Below are 22,151 nucleotides of genomic sequence, written 5' to 3' on the forward strand. Positions count from 1 at the left end.
GATAGTACTTAAAGACTCAGTAAGGGTGAATACAGTGTCTTCAGAAGAAGTTTCTTTATTCCTCTAGAAATGATGTGCAATCTAATAGTGGCAATAAGAGAAAAAGAACACTGGGTTGTATCCTGAGCTAGAACTTGTTGTGTGGGAATGGTAAAAGATAAAAAAGTATAAGTGTAAGGGATGCTAGAGGTGGTAGGGACATCTTTTAATATTTTGAATATCACACAAGGGACAAAGAAGCAAGGGAGGAGGATAATGAGGAGTAAAAGATTTGGTATAAGTCCTGAAGCTATAACACTTTTGGATTGTTTAAGGGATTTAACAGTGAAGTTGAGTGTAGTAAAAACAAAAGTCATTGGTGAAGGTAACAAAAATTGTCAAGCTAGGACTTTAAGAAGTTTCTCAGGAATATAGTTGTAAAACAAAAACAAAATCTAAATACTATCTCCAGCAACACCATCACTTTCTGTCACCATCACTACCACCACCACCACCACCACCACCACCACCAAGAACAAGTTTGTCACGTGTATAAATCACTGAGGAATTTAGTAGCGTGTCTTGGAGCTTGGAGAATGAATTAGAAAAAGAAGAAAGTGGGTTATTTAAGTTATATGCATTTCAAAAAAGCAGTAATTGAATGATGGTGGCAAGAGCATTCTGCCAGTAAAGAGAGTTGTATACCAGTCCATTTGGGAGAAACACTGTGTTGTCAGGCTTCAAATAAAGGAAAGAAGTGGAAAGAGTGTTTGAAAAGAAAGTTGAATTGTATTTATGGGGTAAAAGAGAAACTAGGGAAGAAATAGTGAGGGAGGAGTCAGCATGGAACTGATTAAGGTAGAAATAAGAGAAGGGAGGAAGTAATCATGGTGAAGGATTTTTGAAGGTGCTTTGGAGGGACATGAAAGCAAGCCTGGAGGGGAGTATTGAATGGGATACTCATGTGAAAGATCATACAAAACTTATATGGCAGTCCCAATAATGAAAACTTTTATGGCAGTTCAAATAATGGAATTGCTCTAAGAGATTTTCATGCTTGTCCATTAAAAAAGGAAGTAATACCAAAGTATTGTTGGAAAAATCATTTGCTGGAATATTTGAGGCTTGATGAAGGCATGATACAGATATACTGGGTTCCAGAACTTTGTGATGACCAGTTTGCCCAAATTATGGGATATGGAATAGAAGCGTGACATTTAACGGGATGAGCATCATGGTAGTTTAGCTGGTCATGTTTAAGAAGTAATGGCTCCCAATTGTTATATTTGGCGGGTAAAAAAAATGTTTCAATGCATATTACTATAGGCAAACATTGATTATCTAATTTCTTACTTTATAAAAGATAGAAAAACCAAGAACAAATTTTGGGACTTGGCAGGGCTACAGTAAGTGGTAGAAGTGAAAAGTCCTTGGGAAAAAAAAATTATTCAAATTCCAAAAACATTGTTAATCTAGGAACAGAGCAGATCCTGTTCATTCAGGTTAAATGATATTCTTTGAAATCAGTTTCAAATTTCTAGTTGAAGTGTGGATATGAGAGATTATACTATAAATTTACCTCTGATTATAAAATGAGCAATGGTAATATTCTTTCAGGAGCCATAACTCTTTTCTGAATCAAATAATCACTTACATAGCATCTTTCAGAGCCCGATTATTTTTTCCAAAACAGAATATTAATGGAATGCAAAGAGCACAAACATGAGTAAAAACATTATTTTTCTAATCTTAGCAACATGTTTCACATATGGATATTATTGGCTTTACTCTGACTTTTTTGGTCATCTTATTAAGAACTTTGTTGTCCCTACTCCTACTTTAGAATGACTTACAGAAAACTCAAAAAAATTGTGTCAGATATCAGTGCAAGGAAAATAATTTTGTTTTACTAGATGCAAACTTCTCTTGGGTTATGGAAACAATTATTTGTAATTACTGTGTTAAATTCTTTCGATAGTTATGTCTACAAAATAGGTGTGTATGAAAAATATTTAATTCAGATTGAAAAATAAATATTTTTAAAGAATAAATAGAGATTTGAAAAACTTATCTAATACTTTACTGCCTATTATCTTTTGAAATTTTTTACATTTGTAGAGATCTTATATTCTAAAAGGAGTGTCAAGATATAATTAAGTAGAAGAATAAATTTCTGAATTTTGTTTATAGTATTTTTTAAAGACTTGGGTAAAGATTCATATATGCTGTCTTACCAAGGTGTGTGCCTGTTAGCAAGTATGTCCCAATGTGTTCTGCTTGCATAAAGAGCTGTCATTATCATGAGTGACCTTGATCCATTTCTTCTTGCATATGTGTGCATGTGTATGTGTGAACATTGTTTCATTTCTGACTCCTTAATGAAAAATTTCAGAAATAGGTGAATAACATTAACTAATATTCTTCCCAAAGGGAAAATGTTATCCAACCTAAAAAATACTTCACTTCTCTAAGATGCACAATATTCAATGAAGTGTAGTCTATTGACAATCTTTTTGCTAGACTAAGAAACAGAGAGAATTCTCAAATAAAATTAGAAATGAAAGAGAGAAATTTCAAGTGATAAAGCAGAAACACAAAGGATCATAAGAAACTACTATGAACTATTATATGCCAACAAATTGGATAAATCTAGAAATGGATAAATTTCTAGAAATATAAAATTTACTAAAACTGAATAAGGCAATAGAAAGTCTCAACAGATTAGTAAGCAAATTGAATTTGTAATCAAAAACCTTCTAACAAAGAAAAGCCCAGGAACAGATGGTTTTATTAGTGAATGCTGCCATACATTTGAAGAAGAATTAATACCAATCTTTCCCAAACTCTTCCAAACAATTGGGGAGGAGAGAACACTTCCAAACTCATTTTACAAGGCCAGCATTACCCTGATACCAAAGTCAGAAAGACTGCAAGAAAAAGCTATAGACCGATATCTTTGATAAATATCAATGCAAAAATTCTCAATAAAATATTATCAAACCTGGGTGGCCCCGGTGGCGCAGCGGCTTAGCGCCGCCTGCAGCCTGAGGTGTGATCCTGGAGACCTGGGATCGAGTCCCATATTGGGCTCCCTGCATAAAGCCTGCTTCTCCCTCTGCCTGTGTCTCTGCCTCTCCCTTTCTCTGTATCTCTCATGAATAAATAAATAAAATATTTTTAAAAAATAAAATATTACCAAACCTAATTTAACAACACATTAAAAGGATCACACACCATGTTCAAGTGGATATATCTCTGAAATGCAAGAGTGATTCAATGAATGCAAATCAATAAGTATGACACATCACATTAATAAAATGAAGGATGAAAATCATACGATCGTTTCAATAAATGGAGAAAAAATATTTGACAAAATAGAACATCTAAAAACCCTCAACAAATTGATTATGGAAGAAGCAAACCTCAATATAATAAAGATCATATACAACAAACCCACAGCTAACATCACATTTAATAATGAAGGATTAAAGGCTTTTCCTCTAAGATTAGGAACAAGATTGGCCTACTCTCACCAGTCTTTTTTTTAAGATTAAAAAAATATTTTTTATTTTTCATAAGAGACACAGAGAGAGAGGCAGAGACATAGGCAGAGGGAGAAGCAGGCTCCCTGTGGAGAGTCTGTTGTGGGACTCGATCCCAGGACCCCAGAATTATGACCTGAGCCAAAGGCAGATACTCAACCACTGAGCCACCCAGGTGCCCCAAGATTTTATTTATTATTTATTTGAGAGAGAGAGAGAGGAAGAGAGAGAGAGCGTGAATGAGAGAACACGAGTAGGAGGACGTGCAGAGGGAGAGGGAGAAGCAGCCTCCCCACTGAGCAGGGATCCCAGGGCCTCAGGATCATGACCTGAGCCAAAGACAGACTTAACTGACTGAGTCACCCAGGTGCTCCTACTCTCACCAAGCTTATTCAACATAGTCTTGATCCTTACTAGAACAATCGGGCAACAAAAAAGAAATAAAAGACATCGAAAATCAGAAAGGAAAAGGTAATATTGTCTTTATTTGCAGATGATATAATATTATATATACAAATCCTAAAGACTACACTAAAAAACTCTAGTCAATCAATAAATTTAGCAAAGTTGTAGGATATAAGGCCAACATACAGAAATCAGTTGTGTTTCTATAGACTGACAACAAAATATCTGAAAAAGAAATTTAAAAATCCCATTTACAATAGCAACAAAACAATATAAAACTTAGGAATAAATTCAATGAGGGAAAGTTCTATATACTGAAAACAATAAGACTTTGATAAAAGAAATTTAATAAGACACAAACAAGTAGAAAAATATGATGTGTTCATGCATTGGAAGAATTAATACTGTGAAAATGTCCATACTACCCAAAACCATCTATAGATTTAATGCAATCTCTATCAAAATTTCAATGGCATTTTTCACAGAAAAAGAACACAATCCTAAAATTTATATGGAGCCACAAAATATCCTGAATAGCCAAAGTAACCCTGAGATAGAAGAACAAAGCTGGAGGCATCACATTGATTTCAAATTATATCACAAAGCTACAGTAATCATAACAGTATGATACTGATAAAATAATAGGCACATACACCAATAGAACAGAATTGAGAACCTAGAAATAAGCCTTGTGTATATGGTAAATTAATATTTGACAATGGAGAGAGGATAGGCTCCTCAATAAATGGTGATGGGAAAACTGAATAATCATATATAGAAAAGTGAAATTGGATCCCTTATACTACTCACAAATATCAACTCAAGATGCATTAGAGACTTAAACACAAGACCTGAAACCATATAACACCTAGAAGAAAAAGAGTGAAAACACTCCTTTACATTGAACTTGTCAATGATTTTTTGGATATAACACCAAAGCACAAATCAGAAAAGCAAAAAATTTAAAGGGGGAACTACATCAAACTAAGAGGTTTTGCTCAGTGAAGTAACCAATAAAATGAAAAAGTGGCTTATGAAATGGGAGAAAACATTTGACAACCACATATCTGGTCCAAAATATATAAAGAACTCATACAATTCAATCACCAAAAACATTAAAATCAGCAATCAAAGTAAAAAATGTACAAGGCAACAGAGAGACATTTTTCCAAAGACATCCAAATGACCAGTAGAAACAAGAAAACTTGCTTAATATTACAAATCATGAGAAAAGTATAAATCTAAACCACAAAGAAATGCCATCTCACATCTGTTAAAAGGACTATTAAAAAAAAAAAACAAAACCCAAGAGGTAACAAGTGTAGGTGAAGGTGTGGAAGAAAAGGGACCCTCTGAACACTGTTGGTGGGAATGTAACTTCGACCACTTTGGTAGAGTATGGAGCTTCCTCAAAAAATTTAAAGTAGAACTACTGTATGTTCCAAAATTCCCATTTCTGAATGAATCCTAAAGAAATGAAAGCTCTCTTATGTTTATTGCAGCATTATTAACAATAGCCAAAATGTGGGAACAATTTAAGGGTTCATCAATAGACAAATAAATAAAGAATTCTGGATATAAATATATGATGGACTATTATTCAGCCATGAGAAAGAAGAAAATTCTGTTTGTGACAATGTGTATGGACCTTGAAGGCAAATGAGAAGTAAATAAGTCAGACAGAGAAAGGTGAACACTGTGTGATATCTCTCATATGTGGAATCTAAAAAAGCTAAACTCCCAGAGTAGAATGGTGGTTACCAGGGGCTGGGGCTGGGGGCATTGGGGAGGTATTGGCCAAGGAGTATATAATTGCAGTTATAAGATGTGTAAGTTTGGGGATCTAATGTACACTGTTTGATTATAGTTAAAATACTGTATTATATTCTTGAAAGTTGCGAAGAGACTAGTCTTAAATATTCTCACCACAAATAAGAAATAAAAATTATGTGATGTGATGGAGGTGTTAGCTAAGGCTAAGTGGTAATCACATTGCAATATATGTGTATTAAATCAAGTTATACACTTTAAATTTACTTGATCGTATATGTCTATTAAATATCAATTAACACACACATAAATTAGAATATTTATCTAAGTTGAGGACATTTGGATGGCATGTAAATATTTTGAGACTCACTAGCATTTTCTATTTAGGAGTCATTAAGAGCAGCATCCCATTAGTTCAAATATGTATGTACATATATATGCTTTATTTATTATTTTATGTTTATAAAGGAAACATTCCCAGAAAGAGATGACATAATAGGCATCCCAACAAATGGCACACACTTGAAAAACAACTTTTATTTCACTTACCTCAGTAGTTCAGACAGAAGGAGTAAGTCTGTATACTTGAGTCAAAAGGAGGGCACCATCAGTTTGCAAACTATGGAAAAAAATCTAAGAAGGATAATAATGTCCCACAAATTTGCAAGCACCATGATAAATTATATTTATTTTGTTTTCATTGTTGTGGAGAGAACAGTAAAAGTGGAAGACTTGAGAAGCTTTGCTAAAAATTATGGCTTCAAGTTTACCTTCATGGCTGTTCTTTGGGTTGGCAGGCCTAAAATCATCAGCTATTTTACATTTAAAAAAAAAAGATTTTATTTATTTATTCATGGGAGACAGAGAGAGAGAGAGAGAGAGAGAGAGAGAGCAGAGACACAGGCAGAGGGAGAAGCAGGCTTTATGCAGAAAGCCTGATGTGGGACTCGATCCTGGGACTCCGAGATCATGCCCTGAGCCAAAGGCAGATGCTCAGCTGCTGAGCTACCCAGGCATCCCAGCTATTTTACATTTCTAATGAAGGCTGGCAATTGAAATTGATTTGTATAATCTATTTTAATACATGGAGAAATAATTCAAAATCTAAAAATAAAAACGTTCTGTGGGCTGAATACTATACAGTCTGCCAAACAGAACATGTTAGCCAGTTAATAAAAGTTATGGCTTTGCCCCTTCAGGGCTGCATGAAAAAAAAAGTTATGGCTTCTAATCTATTCCATTACTTTACTGTGATATCCACCTTTAAATAATACTTCCTTCTTGGCTATGATTCAAGAGGTAATAATAATAAGCAAATGTTTATAAAATGGTTTTTATATACCAGGCACTCTGTATCCTAAGTGCTAAAGTCTTCACAAGTACTCAACTAACCTTAACTTTACTTCAGCGAGAAACTGAAGATTAGAGTTAAATAATATGCCCAGATTTACCAGACTAGAAGAAGTTGAGTAAAGCATCCAACGCAGCATGGACAAACTCAGGGGTAGCAATCATGATGGCTTGTCGCTGAGTAGCCCTGGTTGTGGGGATATTAAGTATCTTTTCCCAAAGTCACCAAGGTAGTTGGTACTAGATAATAATACTATATTTCTTCCCCTTGAAACTAGGCTTTTCTCATCAAGCAAGACTGCCTTGAGTTTTAAAGTATCTTGTCTCTAAGTTCAATAATTCTAGTGAGTTTTATCAAAAGCAGTAAGGAATTTCTTTTGACTCCCTCCATCTTTATCTAATCAATTTGTCAGCAGTGCATGAAGCAATTTTTACAAGAAAGTGGATGGAAGAAATTCTGCAGTTACACTTTTCTCAGGAAATCTTTTCTTTTAAAAAGTTTCATGAACACATATTGCTTTTCTCACATATTTCTTAAATCTTCTGCTTAAGCCTCAAAAGACACATTAGGCATTGTTTTTTGGTTTGTTTGTTTGTTTTTGCTCTTTGAAGATGTAAGAGAAAATACAGGTTTACTCAGATATTTCCCTAAAAACCTTACAAATCTTAGAGAACCTTGAGAGTTTATTTCTGGGGCTTCATAAAGGAACATAACTCCTTTATCAGACAATGGTTACCCACGTTTCAGAGTCTTTCAGTAACAAAAATGTCAAGAATCATGATTTTCTTGAAGTTAAATGACATCTTTCTTTCTTTCTTTTTCTTTCTTTCTTTCTTTCTTTCTTTCTTTCTTTCTTTCTTTCTTTCTTTCTTTCCTTTCTTTCTTCTTTCTCCTTTTTTTTTTTTTTTTTTTTGAGAGAGAGTGCTTGCAGAGAGGGGTCCAAGGGGGAGGGGAGGAGAGAGTCCCAACAGGCTTCATGCTCAGCAGTTTATGGAGGATCTGATCCCACAACTCCAGACCATGACCTGAGCCAAATCAAGAGCCAGAAGCCCAACTGACCGAGCCATACAGATCAGTCATTTTTCTCTTGAGTGTTTCCCTCTTTAAAAATGTTAAGAAAAGAGCTGACTCCCAAAGTTATACATTGTGCATTGTACATAAATTGTAATGTTCACTGTAGGCTTTGGTCTTTTAACTTGGTTACTCTAGAGGCCATATGTGGAAATCAGACTTAATGGAGTGAAAACAGGAACTCTGTGTTACACTGGCACACGATTCTTGCCAAAGTAGATTTCCCGTCATTCATTTTATCAGTTTTAAAAAAAATTTATTTATTTATTCATGAGAGAGAGAGAGAGAGAGAGAGAGAGAGAGAGAGAGAAGAAAAGGCAGAGAGAGAAGCAGGCTCCCTGTGGAGAGCCTGATGTGGGACTGATGCCAAGACCTCGGAACCACCAAAGGCAGATTCAACCACTGAGCTACCCAAGTGCCCAGATTTTACCAGTGTTTATATAGCATTTAGAGTTGCCCAGTTAGGTGCCAGATATTGAATCCTGGATACTCCAGACTCATGTTTTTTGCTGCTGTTGTTAAAACTTCAGGTTATATTACTATTCATAGTTACAAATATAATTATTTTTCTCAAAACACTAATTTTTAAAATGAAGGCAAGTACATTTTGACTGTTGAGTATAAGCTATATAAAAATGGAGTCATCTTCTATTTTATAATTTATCATATAAATTCTAAGAACTATCTGAAGAGACACACCTTCTGTCTTAATACATTTGTATACCATTATCATTTTTATGTTTTTAAAATTGAACTGTCTTAGATAGAACCATACATCTTTGAATATTTTTTTTGCCTAAAAAATACTATCAATGACAATTATACCTTCCCTAAACAAAAATAAGCCAGGATTATGCATGAGAGCCATAGATGCCAATAAGTCTTGGATAAGAAACATGACACCATTTAAATACAAGCCTTACTGCTTGAGTTATTTGAAACACTGTTTTTATGAAGCTCAGGTCTTAGGTTTGAATCTTGGGTGACCCAATTAATTTTCTTCATTTTAAAGTTACAGACTTTAGTCTTAAAGTAGGTTAAATGTAAGTTATCACTGGCAAATAGAATTGAGTAAAATAATACTGTAGAATTGATGAAAATCTACCAGTAATTTATACCATAAGCTTAGGAATTTGAGTATTAAAATGACCTGATGTCAATCTCCTACTCCTCTAGAAATTTCTTAACATCCTTGGCTAATGCTTACCTGGGGTTTTGTTAACTTGTCTGTAATGGGTGGTCACTTTTTATGGGAAGCATGACTGATATTGAGATATTATAGCCATTAGGAACTCTTACTGATATTGAAACTAATGGTATGTCTCCCTACTATGTCGTTAAGAGTTCAACTCCTCCAGAATATTTCCCCTCATTTGCATGAATGCCCTTAAAATATTTAGATAATTCATATGCCTTTTAATGGATTTCTTGTCTCACTAATTCTCTCAATCCATTGCTTGAATGATATAGTTCAGGACCTTTTACCATTTAACTCACATTCCTTAAAACATGCTAGAGTTTATTAGTATATATCTTTAAATGATGTGCCAAAAGTGATCATTATGTTTCACATGTGCTCTGACTAGTAGAGCCTACCGTCACTTCCTGTGATCTAACCATATGCTTCCATCATCATAGCCTGAATATGCACTTTCATTTGGCAGTTATAATTAGATTCATTCATAGGAAATCCAAGGACAGTATTATCCTTTTTCTAAATAATAAAATTTGTTTGACCATATTTGTGTGTGTGTGTGTGTATATCTGATCCTACTGTCAGAAAGCTGTAAGTTTGATTATAAATGCTTGTGTTTGGGGATCCCTGGGTGGCGCAGTGGTTTGGCGCCTGCCTTTGGCCCAGGGCGCGATCCTGGAGACCCGGGATCGAATCCCACATCGGGCTCCCAGTGCATGGAGCCTGCTTCTCCCTCTGCCTGTGTCTCTGCCTCTCTCTCTCTCTCTGTGACTATCATAAATAAATAAAATAAATAAATAAATAAATAAATGCTTGTGTTTGGCACATTTATTGGCTTCTTTTGCTTGGATTTGATTTCTCATTCATTTCACACATGTGTCCTTTATGAAAAGATTTTGACCAAGAGTAAAGTAATTTATGAAACTTGGCAGTGTTTTAAAGGTAATTGGTTCATCAACTTGAATTGGTTTATTCATAAATGAATTCTCTATGGCTAGAAACTAATTCATTCAAGTGATCAATGGATTAATTAATTAATCAATTATTCAACTCAATTATAGTTTTTAAAAAAAGATTTTATTTATTTATTCATGAGAGACACACATAGAGAGGCAGAGACACAGGCAGAGGGAGCCTACTGTGGGACTTGATCCCAGGCCCTGGGGATCATGACCTGAGCTGAAGGCAGACACCCAACCACTGAGCCACCCAGTGCCCCTCAATTATAAATTTTGAGTGGCCACTGTGCTCAAGACATTTGGTACAAAGAAGAAAGAGACAAAATTTCTCCTTAGTGCTGTTCTTCCAGAGAGCTTATAAACAACTGGGCAGAAAAGAAATACAAGCACAAGATAATAGTACAATGTGAAGGGATATCCATCTACCCAACCACTTATCAGTCATACTCTGGGACACTTAAAGACCTACTAGAAATATTCTACTATCTTCTTGTGTATGTTGGGATTTAGTTCATTACTGTTGATTTTTCCCCTGTTTTCTAGTGTGGAGACTACTCTCCTTAATACATAAATTAAAAGCAAAATGGATATTGAATAATATTGATTTAGTTTTCCAGAATTTCCAAGTGTTTTCATATTTTCTTGCTATCCTAATTTTATTGGTTTCTAGTTAGATTTCATCGTGGCAAGAAAACACACGTTTTATATAGTGTCCAAGGTTTTGAGTTTTACTTAGTAGGTAGAATAGGGAAAAATACAACTACTTTATCCTCTCAAAAGTAGAAATCCTGGTGGTAGTTTCCTATATAACATCTATTTTCTCCTTCTTACTAGCATAACCTTATTATTATTTTTTCTTTTGGGGGGATGAGGGAGGCAATATGCCAAGTTTAAAATACTTACCTTCCTAGACTCCTGTGCCTGTAGGGGTAGCCATGTGATCAAGTTTTGGCACATAATAAAACAGCTAAAGCCTACTCACTAAGACCTCTAGAAAAGTTATCATTCTCCTAATAAAGGTACACCTTCACCTACCTTTCTTCCCTTATTTCTGACTGATATGTATACATGATGCCTGGAGATAAAACAGCTATCTTGTGCCCAAGAGAACAAAGCCACCTACTAAAATTAGTAGAGAAAGAAGCCAAGCTGAATTTGAATTCTTCATCCACTCCTTGAGCAGCTGGACCAGCCTTAAGGTTCCCAATCAAGGAATATTTATTACGGGAAAAAATCCTCTAGGTTTAAGCTATGCTATGCTAGTTGACTTTTTGTTATGTACACAAAACATAATCTTAGCAAATTGTTCATCCTGCTTTTTTCCACCCAATTTGCAATCAAGCTTTTACTCTACCTTCAAAATCCAGCTCAAGGCAAATTCCACTAGGATGACTTCCGTAGTCCAACCCTAAAACAGAAGCCCTGTTCAGCTGCCTTCACTCCAAATACCACCTCCTTTCATGCTTCATCTCACTACATTTAAAAACAATTATGATCCTTTCTTCATTAAAAAATTCTTGAGGGCAGGCATTATGCCTTTTATTTGGCATTCCCCCCGCCTACCCACCCTTGTAATGCCAGGAATTTAAGCAGAGGCCTGAAGTGGAACCAGTCTACTTATATAGGACTAAATACAAAGTAATGCAATAATCTTGACTTGAGCTACCTGGTTCAGTAGTCTGGCATAATGTCACATACAAGCTCAGTCACTGCACATAATGATTTTTTAGCTGTCAGTTCTAGCACACAGTAGAGTCATGTTAGGGGGAATGTAAAAAGTAGGCACCACCTCTTACCATGTTCTCCCTCATACTGCAGGCCTCCCTCTGCCCCTGTGTTAGAGGCCACAGAGATCACTCACCAGTTGGCCCATGGCTGGCCCAACAGAGAGGGGCCAATCACTGTCCTCCAACGACAGTCAGACTTGCCTGCACAGCAATACCTGTGTCTCTAGCCTGAACTCCTGTATAAGAATTTGGCTCTGCCAATGGCAGCTGGAGAAGGTAATAGGACCTCCTTCTAGATGAAAGAGGTTGGGTAAATGAACAGGTGAGCTGCAAGAGTCATCTGCAAAGAGATCAGCAACGATAAGTTAACAACTCATTCAGACATATGCTTTGACATCCAACTCCCAAACCCACCTGTAGCATGAGGGGAAGCCATCTCCCATGGGAGAGAAATCAGTGTGATAGGAGACTATATTCTTTCCACTGAGTCTTTCCAGGAACAAGGGCTTCAAGGTACAAATCTTCTGGTTCTTTCTTCTCTCAAGCCCCCCTGTACTCTTATCACTCTCACTCCTTGTGCTGCCATTGCTTCTGCTACTGTTTTTCCTCCTCCTCCTCCTCCTCCTCTCCTCCTCCTCCTCTCCTCCTCTCCTCCTCCTCCTCTCCTCCTCTCCTCCTCCTCCCCCTCCTCCTCCTCCTCCTCCTCCTCCTTCTTCTTCTTCTTCTTCTTCTTCTTCTTCTTCTTCTTCTTCTTCTTCTTCTTCTTCTTCTTCTTCATTCTTCTTCTTCTCCTTCATTTCTTTTTCTTCTTTTCTAGCAGCAGCAGCAACAGGAGTCCATCTCTGTTATTCTCCAAACAGGGCAGGTTTCATTGAGTGAAGGAACCTAAGGAGCTTCTTTCTTTTTCTAGAAGAATTCCTCATAGGGTCAGGCTTCTCAAATTCTGCTGACTTTGCCTCTTCCTTCTGCTCTTCCTCAGCAGGCATCAGAGAATATTTAGTTCCTCCTGGTTTCATAAAACAATCCAACAATCCTTTGCAAAGTGGTCTTCATAGCTGCACTTCTTGCAGGTGACGTACAGGACAACCTTGAGAGTTATCTGCCCAGTATAATCATGAAAGGACTGCCTCCGCCTCTCTTGCTCAGTGATAATGTTGTTGGGGTCAAGGTCTCTCTTAGTCTCTTGGTTGACAACTTTCATGGAGAGGGATACTTCTATCCTATTATTTTTCATCCATCAGCCAATAAGCTTCACCCACACCTTTTCTCTGACACCTACTATCTCAGAGGGCTTATCCATGAGACAGGATGACAGGTGGTTTCGATTGCCCAGACCTTGCTTCTGAGAGCCTGGATTTTTTTTTTTTAAGATTTTATTTATTTATTCATAGAGAGAGAGAGGGGGGCAGAGATACAGGCAGAGGGAGAAGCAAGCTCCACGCAGAGAGCCTGACGTGGGACTCGATCCTGGGTCTCCAGGATCACACCCTGGGCTGCAGGCGGCGCTCAACCGCTGTGCCACCGGGGCTGCCCGACAGCCTGGAATTTTGATAAAAGCTTCACAGTATGTCACCATAACAATCTTTGTTGGAAAATAGTGTGGAAAGCATGCAAGACCTCCATGGTCTTAGGTCTTTCTGAATTCATCCTTAATGTTCTATGGCTCCTCTATTTCTCTTCCACTAAAGGTAATTCAAGTGTCTCTGTGTCAGCTCTCAATCTCCTGGCCACAGCATTGTGTGAACCACCCAAATCAGGCCTTATTTGACACTTTTATTTGGCAACTTGGCAGGACTCAATAAATATTTGTTAAACAGGCAGAGGAACAAAATTTTCTAAATAGCAATTGTTTCATTGCAGTTTGTTGTTGTTGTTTGCAACTATTTTCTAAGTAACTAACTTTATATAATAGGGCTGTGTTGGCATATTTCATTTTTCTTGGCACTACTGGAAATAGCTGAGACACTGGACAGGAATTATTGCCAGAGTTATATTAAATACATTTAATTAAAGTAAAACAACATCAATTCATCTGTTCTTTATGAAATTGGCAAGCCCATTTCCTCTGTGGTGCCAAATTTGGGTTATATATGTATTTTGTATTTGAAAAGTAGTTTACATGCCTAAGGATGTGGAGTATCTTCCTGTACAGATTTTTGTGATGTTTTGGCTCCCTGAAGTTCTCATGCGATAAATGGAATTGTTCTTCTGGGATCCATCTTGGAACCACTATATACTTGCTGTTTGGCTGCCTGTGTGATGCTAGGATGCCTTTATGACCATCCCAAACTATCACTGATTTTGCCTGAGAAGGAGTGAACTACTTTTCCTTTCTGCTGGAGTTATCATCTTTTCTTTCCCCTACTGGAATCTACTTTCACCTCTCCTCTTTCTTGTCTGGGTTCATTTTTCAAATGACTCCAAGGGAAATCTTTTATTTAGCAGCCCTCTAAGGGTAGAACCAACAGTTCTTAGTACCAGTCTCTTATAATATCCTTAGAACAGGATGAGAGGTGTGGAATATTATGAAATGGAGCATGGAAGGACTGAAAGAGTGTCCAATTAGTTAATGCTTGCTTCCTATTTTCCTGATTTTTTCAGATGTGGATGCCTTTTGGTGTATGCATTTCTTTTAAGAATGGCATATATTCTAATATATTTAGCAACTCTGTAGAGTAAATATAGATTCATGCACTTTTTTGGGACAAAGTAGAAGTAAAATTGTAGATGCATTATAAGTATATATATATATGTATATTTTGAAACATATTTGCGATCTATGATTATATAAAAACAAGGAAATTGCCTTTCACAATGACATTGGGTGGAGGTATATAGTGGTAGCTTTGAAATAAAAATGGCAGATAAACAAAATGCCATGATTATCAAGATGGCACTGAGTCTGGAAATTAAAAGTAAAAAAAAGTGTTATATCCTAACATACAGGAAAAAGTGTAGTGTGATGAACAATATACTATACTAATGTTAGAATATTGTTTCTAAGAAAAAAACATGATTCTGAGTATATACTTAACTCTATGAACCTCAGTTTTAATCTATAAAATAGAATGAATATTTAATATTAATAATTAGTATTTAATGAATATTTACCCTGCCTTTATCACAGAGTAATTGGAAGGATAATTAACATCATAAAAGTGAAAATGCTTTAATACCTCCCAAATGCTACAAACGTAGGCTTTATTTAATATAGTTAATAAAAATATATGCAGACAATAATTATCACCAGAAAAAGCCAGAAATCCAGAAGTTTCAACTGGTTAGTTGTGTGGGTGGGTAAATCCTATTTGAGGGTAAAATTCTACATGTAAAAGATAAGCTTTCTGTGTTTATTTAACAAAATATTGCAGTTGTATTATTTCCAGAAGAATATCAAAATTCAATTATGACCCAACAAACAGCTGCAAAAGATGTTTCTATATGATTAAAGTCAAAAAATATAATAGCACATTATTAGAACAAATCCAATAATAACAGGAAGCTAATCATGAATAGATCCCATCCTGTTCCCTTTCCTAGAAGCAAAGTTTTAACTCAGCTGTTTCTTCTGATATTTTTCCAAATTATGTTCTTAAAAAATATTTATATATTTGAGAGAGAGATAGTGAGAGTGAGTATGAGTAAGGAGGAGGGACAGTGAGAGAAGCAGACTCACAGCTAAGCAGAGAGCCCTGCCGGGCTCAATCCCAGGACCCTGGCATCATGACCTAACCCGAAGGCAGATGCTTAACCAACTGAGTCACCCAGGCACCTCTATATTGTATGTTTCTCAGAATATTTTTTGGATTGCTAACTTTTAGATTCTACTACTTGATTTCCTATAATAAAAATGAAGATTTAGCTTTTTAAACTTCCCCATCACTCCTCCATTTCTCTCAATTTTATCCATTCAAACACTGAAATTAAATCAAAGATCAATTGCTTTTTTCAATGTTTACGCAAATACATCACTGGAGTCAAAGTAACGCACCATGTGGCAAACCCTCGCTTGTGAGGTTTTTGTATGGTATAATAATTGTCTACTTCCCACATGTCCAGTTTGCTGTCTCAGTATTTTTAATTTATACCTTTCCCTTTGTAGCTCTCTGTTTATTCCCCATAATCTAGACTGTTTCCAGCAGTTACAAAGCTGTCACATTGAGGTCTCTCTTCATTGTTTTCTGATTTAATCCTATATTTCCTGAATCCCATTTTTCTTTTTATTGATTTACTCATGAATTTGCTGAAGGATGTTTTTCAGGACTTCTCAAGAAAGGTGTCATGGTAGGCATATATGAAAATGCCTGATGTTCCTCTATCCTCACATGTGATGAGAGTTTGGCTGGGTAGAGAATCATTTTGAAAAGCATTTTCCCTCATAATTTTAAAGTACTTTCTCCAATGTCACGTAACATTTAGTGATGCTTGTGAGAGTTTTGCTCTTTTGTTCATGACTTACCACTTTTAAATTTCTAGAGACTTTAGAACTTTCTATTTCTTATACTAAAATTTTATAATGTGTGCTCTGGTATGGATCTGTTTTTATTCCTTTTTTCTGAGTATTGGAAGGCTTTTTCAATTAGCAATGTATATTCTTTATTTCAGGGAAATTCTTTTTATTTCTTTCTTTAATACTCTCTTCCTTTGAATTTTCCTTATTCTCTATAAAACTGATTTGTCAAATATTAAATCTTCTATATAATACCTCTAAATTTCTTAATTTTTGCTCATAGTTTTCTTTTTCTTTATCTTTCTCTCTCTTTATTCATTATATTTCCTTAACATTGTCTTTCAAAGTTTCTATTGAAATTTTTTTCAGCAGCTGTATTTTGTGATAAAGAGTTTTTTCTTGTTTCCTGATATTTTTCTTTTCCAAAGTGTGATGTGCAGATTTCTAAGGTGGCCTCCAAAATTCCTGGCTTCTTACATGTACACCTTAAATAATTAACTCCTCTTGAGTGTGGAAGAAAACTACGACTATGGTGGTATACATATTTTTTAAGATTTTATTTATTTATGAGAGAGAGAGAGAGGCAGAGACACAGGCAGAGGGAGAAGCAGGCTCCATGCAGGGGGCCTGATGTGGGACTCAATCCAGGGTCTCCAGGATCAGGCCCTGGGCTAAAGGTGGCGCTAAACTGCTGAGCCACCCAGGCTGCCCTGTATATTGTTTTCTTGACTATATTACATTGCATGAAAGAAAGGATGCACAATTAAGTTATTGATCAGTAGACTTTGACTTAATTAAAAAGAAGATTGTAGTGGGTAGGCTTGAGGTAATCAGATAAGTCCTTCAAAGGAAGCCCATTGCCCAGTGATAGAAGTCAGAGATCTGAATTTCTACTGGTCTAATACCATTTGTGTTAAAAACAAGTTAGGGGGGCCACCTGACAAGGAACTGTTGGGTGCTCTCTAGGAAATGAGAATAGTTCCTGGCCTATGGCTGGCAAAAAAAAAAAACAAACAAACAGGGATCTTGCTTAGTCCTATAACCACCAGGAAGTGAATTCTTTCACCAACCAGTTGGTTTGGAAGAGGAGTCTAAGCTTCAAATGAGACTCCAGACCAGGCTAAAACCTGACTGCAGCCTTGCAAGAACCTGAGCAGAGATACTGTAAGATAATTAATTTGTACTGTTTTAAGTCATCTGTTTGTGGTAATTAATTATATAGCACAGCAACTTGTTCTTGTTTTGTGGATAGATTATCTTTCTCACCCACCTTCCCTCCATTACTTCATTTGTTCCTTTATTAGTTTAGGCTCTTTCTTGAGTTAAAAAGCTCTCTTCAAATAGTGGTTATTATTCTTCCTCATGTTTAATTTTTTAAGAGATTTGATTTTTTATTTGAGACAGAGAGAGCACAAGCTGTGGGGAAAAGCAGAGGGAGAGGGAGAAGCAGACTCCCTACCGAGCAGGAAGCCTGATGTGGGGCTCCTTTCCAGGACCGTGAAACCATGACTTGAGCCAAAGGCAAATGTTTAACCAACTGAGCCATCCAGGCACCCTTCTTCATGTTCAGTTGTGAGACATTAAGAAGGGAAGCAGGTACCTGAGTGAAACCTTGTGACAAACAAACAAAATTCCATTTAGGTAGATACAACAAGATATGTGGAGGTTTTTTTCTCTGTTCTTATTGAATTTCTCTGAATAGAAGTGCTTGAAATTCTGGCTAAGTGCTTAAGGCCTGCCTGGCTATCGGAATTCCCCCTGTGAGACGGACAAGGAAGTATGAGTGTTGACAAACTTAAAGGCTGTCAATTAAATCCTATTTTCAGGCCTGAGCCAATTTCTACCATGACCATCTGTACTTTAAATATTCTAGAGGATATGCCTTAGATTCATCTTGCCTAGAGGTAAATGTCCAAATGCCAGTGTTCTCTGTGTCTGTGTGTGGCCACTTTAAGAACTGACTTGAAACAAATCTCCTTTGCCATGTGAGGCCTCAAGGCTGTCATCCCTTGTGCATGTGGCTTGCCTCTGAGACCCCCTCATGTTCAAGCCATAAATAAGTTCTTTTCAACTTTTATTCTCTTATATACACATTTTAGGTGATAGAATTCATAAAAATAATCCATTTTTAAAAAATGGAAATTAACAGAAAACATACTATTAAATGCAGTTTACTGTGCTGTGGAACTTTACTGACATTATTTTTATGCATATGGAGTTTACATTGCAAAAACATTTGAACTGTCAGGGAGGAGAGAAAAACTGATTTTTTAAATATGATTTGGAATATGGATTTGATAAATATGAATTATTTTAAATATTCATGATTTTGAGAGTAGTTCCAAAGATAATAATGACTGACATTATTATCTCAGTTTTTGCAACTCCTCCCCCCTTTGGCTGCTGTCTAGCTGAAGGCACCTGAATATTTAACTTAGGGGTCCTTCACCAGCAATGACCAATTCCATTGCTTACCACCCCCTTCCACCCCAATGACAGTACTTCTGACGAAACAGAAGTGAGGCAGCTTTGTTTATGGAAACTGTCTTACTGAGTCAGTTCAATATCTCCATATATGCCACTCAGATTAATCAGCTCCCAGGTATGGGGTGCTTAACTTTTAGGGAAATATTAGCTATTGTCTCTGCCTTCTAGGCAAAGTAGAGGAAGAACCAAAAAAAATTAAAGTCATAAAAGTGCTCTAGTAACTTAGAAAAAATTCTGGCTCTACATTAAGAAATCATAAAATAAATTCATAGGAACTGTGTTAAGAAAGATATAAATATTAGAAGTGTGAAAGACTCCTCTTGCCCTTAGCCCCAAGTCCTAATGATATCTACAAGGATGCAAGAACATGTATATAAGCATATAGAGGTTAAACTATTACCACAGTGATATAAATGAATTGCTAGAGCTGTATAAATGAATGATGAGATTTTAAAGTGGAAGATTACCTCGAAAAGGGTGAGATTTGAGCAGAGATTAATAATATGCAATGAGTTACAAATATATTATTGCCATATTCCTTGTGTGTGAGGATAAGATCTATATCTTTCTAACAGCAAACAAAGAAGATTTGGATTTATATTCAAAACCTCTGTAAGATAAAGAAAAACTGACAATAATTGTTTCTAAATTGACATATAATTCATTCTTGTTTCCAAAGAGCTTTTAGGCTTTAAGGAACTATTCATCATGATTACATTTGAATTGTTCACTTATTTCCACTATGTTTCTGGATTTTTGAAAATATGATACAAAATCCACATTATTACTGCCTTTTTGGAGCGAGGGAGAAAGTATTATTAATATTAGGAATAACAGGGGATCCCTGGGTGGCGCAGTGGTTTGGCGCCTGCCTTTGACCCAGGGCGCGATCCTGGAGACTCGGGATCGAATCCCATGTCGGGCTCCCGGTGCATGGAGCCTGCTTCTCCCTCTGCCTGTGTCTCTGCTTCTCTCTCTCTCTCTCTCTCTCTGTGACTATCATAAATTAAAAAAAAAAGAAAAGAAAAAAATATTAGGAATAACAAAAGTTGTTATTGGAGAAAATAGATCAGAAGAGTCAGCGAAAGTAAGAATCACATTTTATTTATTAATTTGGCTTCTTAAAAATACCCATTGCAACAGCTTATAGGCACATATATAACACAGACTTGTGATTATAGGTTAAAATATACGTGTAATAAGGACACAGTAAATATAAGAAGACCAATAAATACAAAAATGTACTAAATGCCCAAACCTCACTAGATGCTAAGAAAACCAGAGTAGGTCATAGTTGATGTTATATAATTTCAAAAATATATGACTTAAGCTTCCACCCTTCCCCAGGAAGAAAATTCTAAGCTTTTTCTCCATGCATATAGGTGATTTTATATTTTTCTCTTTTAAATCTGCTCAGGGATATTCTGGTGGGTTATTTCGAACATATATTATAAATAAATAGAATGGAATAGAATAATACCATCTTTTTAATGTGCTGATAATCAACTACTAAAAAACCATGCAAACAGAAGACATAGTAATAAGTCAGTTAGTGAAAAGATGAGGTCTATTTTGTGAAGTAAACTATTTACTTAGGTTCAATGAATGATCCCTTCCATGCAGCTTTACGCATGTTTATTTTTTTTCCAGTACCCTGAACAGCAATATTCAGGCACCCTCCAAACCAAATTAAGTTCATAGGAGATGACACTATCTTTCACAGCTGCATCATTTTATTTGACACATTAAGACTCTTCAAATACTTAGGCAACTTTGTCAGTGACTTGGCCAGTCTTAAATTAGTGATGGCAATAGATTATTTCACATTTTGCCTTCATCTTCCTTCTTCCTTTCTTTTTCTCTAATCCCTCCTCTAATTCTCTAAAGAGCTGGGCATTTCAAACAGATTTGCAGGTGACACTAACAAATTTTTAAATCCTTTATGGGAGCAAATGTGCTTACATCTAACTTTTGGCTTTTCCCTCAATTTATAAATGCTCTCATCATACAGAACATAACACTAGACCATATGGAATCATGGAAGATGATTATGATAAAATTCCTTTTTTTTTGATAAAATTCCTTTTATGTGGAAATATTCTTTTTCTTTTGTGGATATGGTTCTTTTTGTGAAAATCTATATCATCTCTTAAATATATATATATGTGTGTGTGCATATATATATACACATGAATACATGAATATATATGTGTGTGTATATATATACATGAATACATACTTGAAAAAAATATATATTTGGGTAAATGCCTAGTAATGCAATTGCTGGATTATAGGGTAGTTATATTTTTAACTTTTTGGGAACCTCCATTCTATTTTCCAGAGTGACTGCACCAGGTTGCATTCCCACCAAGAATGTAAGGGAATTCCCTTTTCTCTGTATCTTTGCAATATCTGTTGTTTCTTGTGTTGTTAGTTTTAGCCATTCTGAAAGGTGTGAGGTGGTATCTGATCATGGTTTTGATTTGTATTTCCCTGATGATGAATTATGTTGAGCATCTTCTCATGTGTCTGTTAGCCATCTGGTTGTCTTCTTTGGGAAAATGTCTACTTATATCTCTGCCCATTTCTTACCTGGATTATTTGTGTTTTTTGGGGGGGTGTTCAGTTTGATAAGTTCTTTTAGATTTTGTGTACTAACCCTTTACCAGATATGTCATTTGCAAATATCTTCTCCCATTCCAAAGGCTGCCTTTTAGTTTTGTTGATTGTTTCCTTCACTGTGCAGAAGCTTTCTATCTTGATGAAATTCCAATAGTTCATTTTGGCTTTTGTTTCCCTTGCCTCAGGAGACATCTAGAAAAATGTTGCTACAGCTGATGTCAAAGAGGTTGCCACCTGTGTTCTCCTCTAGGATTCTGTTGGTTTCCTGTGTTGCATTTAGATCTTTAGTACGTTTTGAATTTATTTTTGTGTATGGTGTAAGAAAGTGGTCCAGTTTCATTCTTCTGCATGTTGCTATCCAGGTTTCCCAACACCATTTATTGAGAGACTATCTTTTTCCCTTTGGATATTCTTTCCTGCTTTGTTAAAGAATAGTTGACCATACAGCTGTGGATCCATTTCTGGATTTCCTATTCTGTTCCATTGATCTATGTGTCTGTTTTTGTGCTGGTACCATAAAATAACTACAGTTTTTGTAATGTATCTTGAAGTCCAGAATTGTGATGCTTCCAGCTTTGCTTTCCTTTTCCAGG

The 22,151-nt window shown here is 35.9% G+C and overlaps 1 pseudogene; it reads right to left on the minus strand.

Annotated features, from left to right (window-relative positions):
* Positions 1–459: 459 nt before the first annotated feature.
* Positions 460–13,646, minus strand: LOC144316697 (zinc finger CCHC domain-containing protein 17-like; annotated as a pseudogene).
* Between the last annotated feature and the right edge of the window lie 8,505 nt (positions 13,647–22,151).

Source organism: Canis aureus, chromosome 7 (genome assembly GCF_053574225.1).
Source record: "Canis aureus isolate CA01 chromosome 7, VMU_Caureus_v.1.0, whole genome shotgun sequence".
NCBI classification, from domain to species: domain Eukaryota; kingdom Metazoa; phylum Chordata; class Mammalia; order Carnivora; family Canidae; genus Canis; species Canis aureus.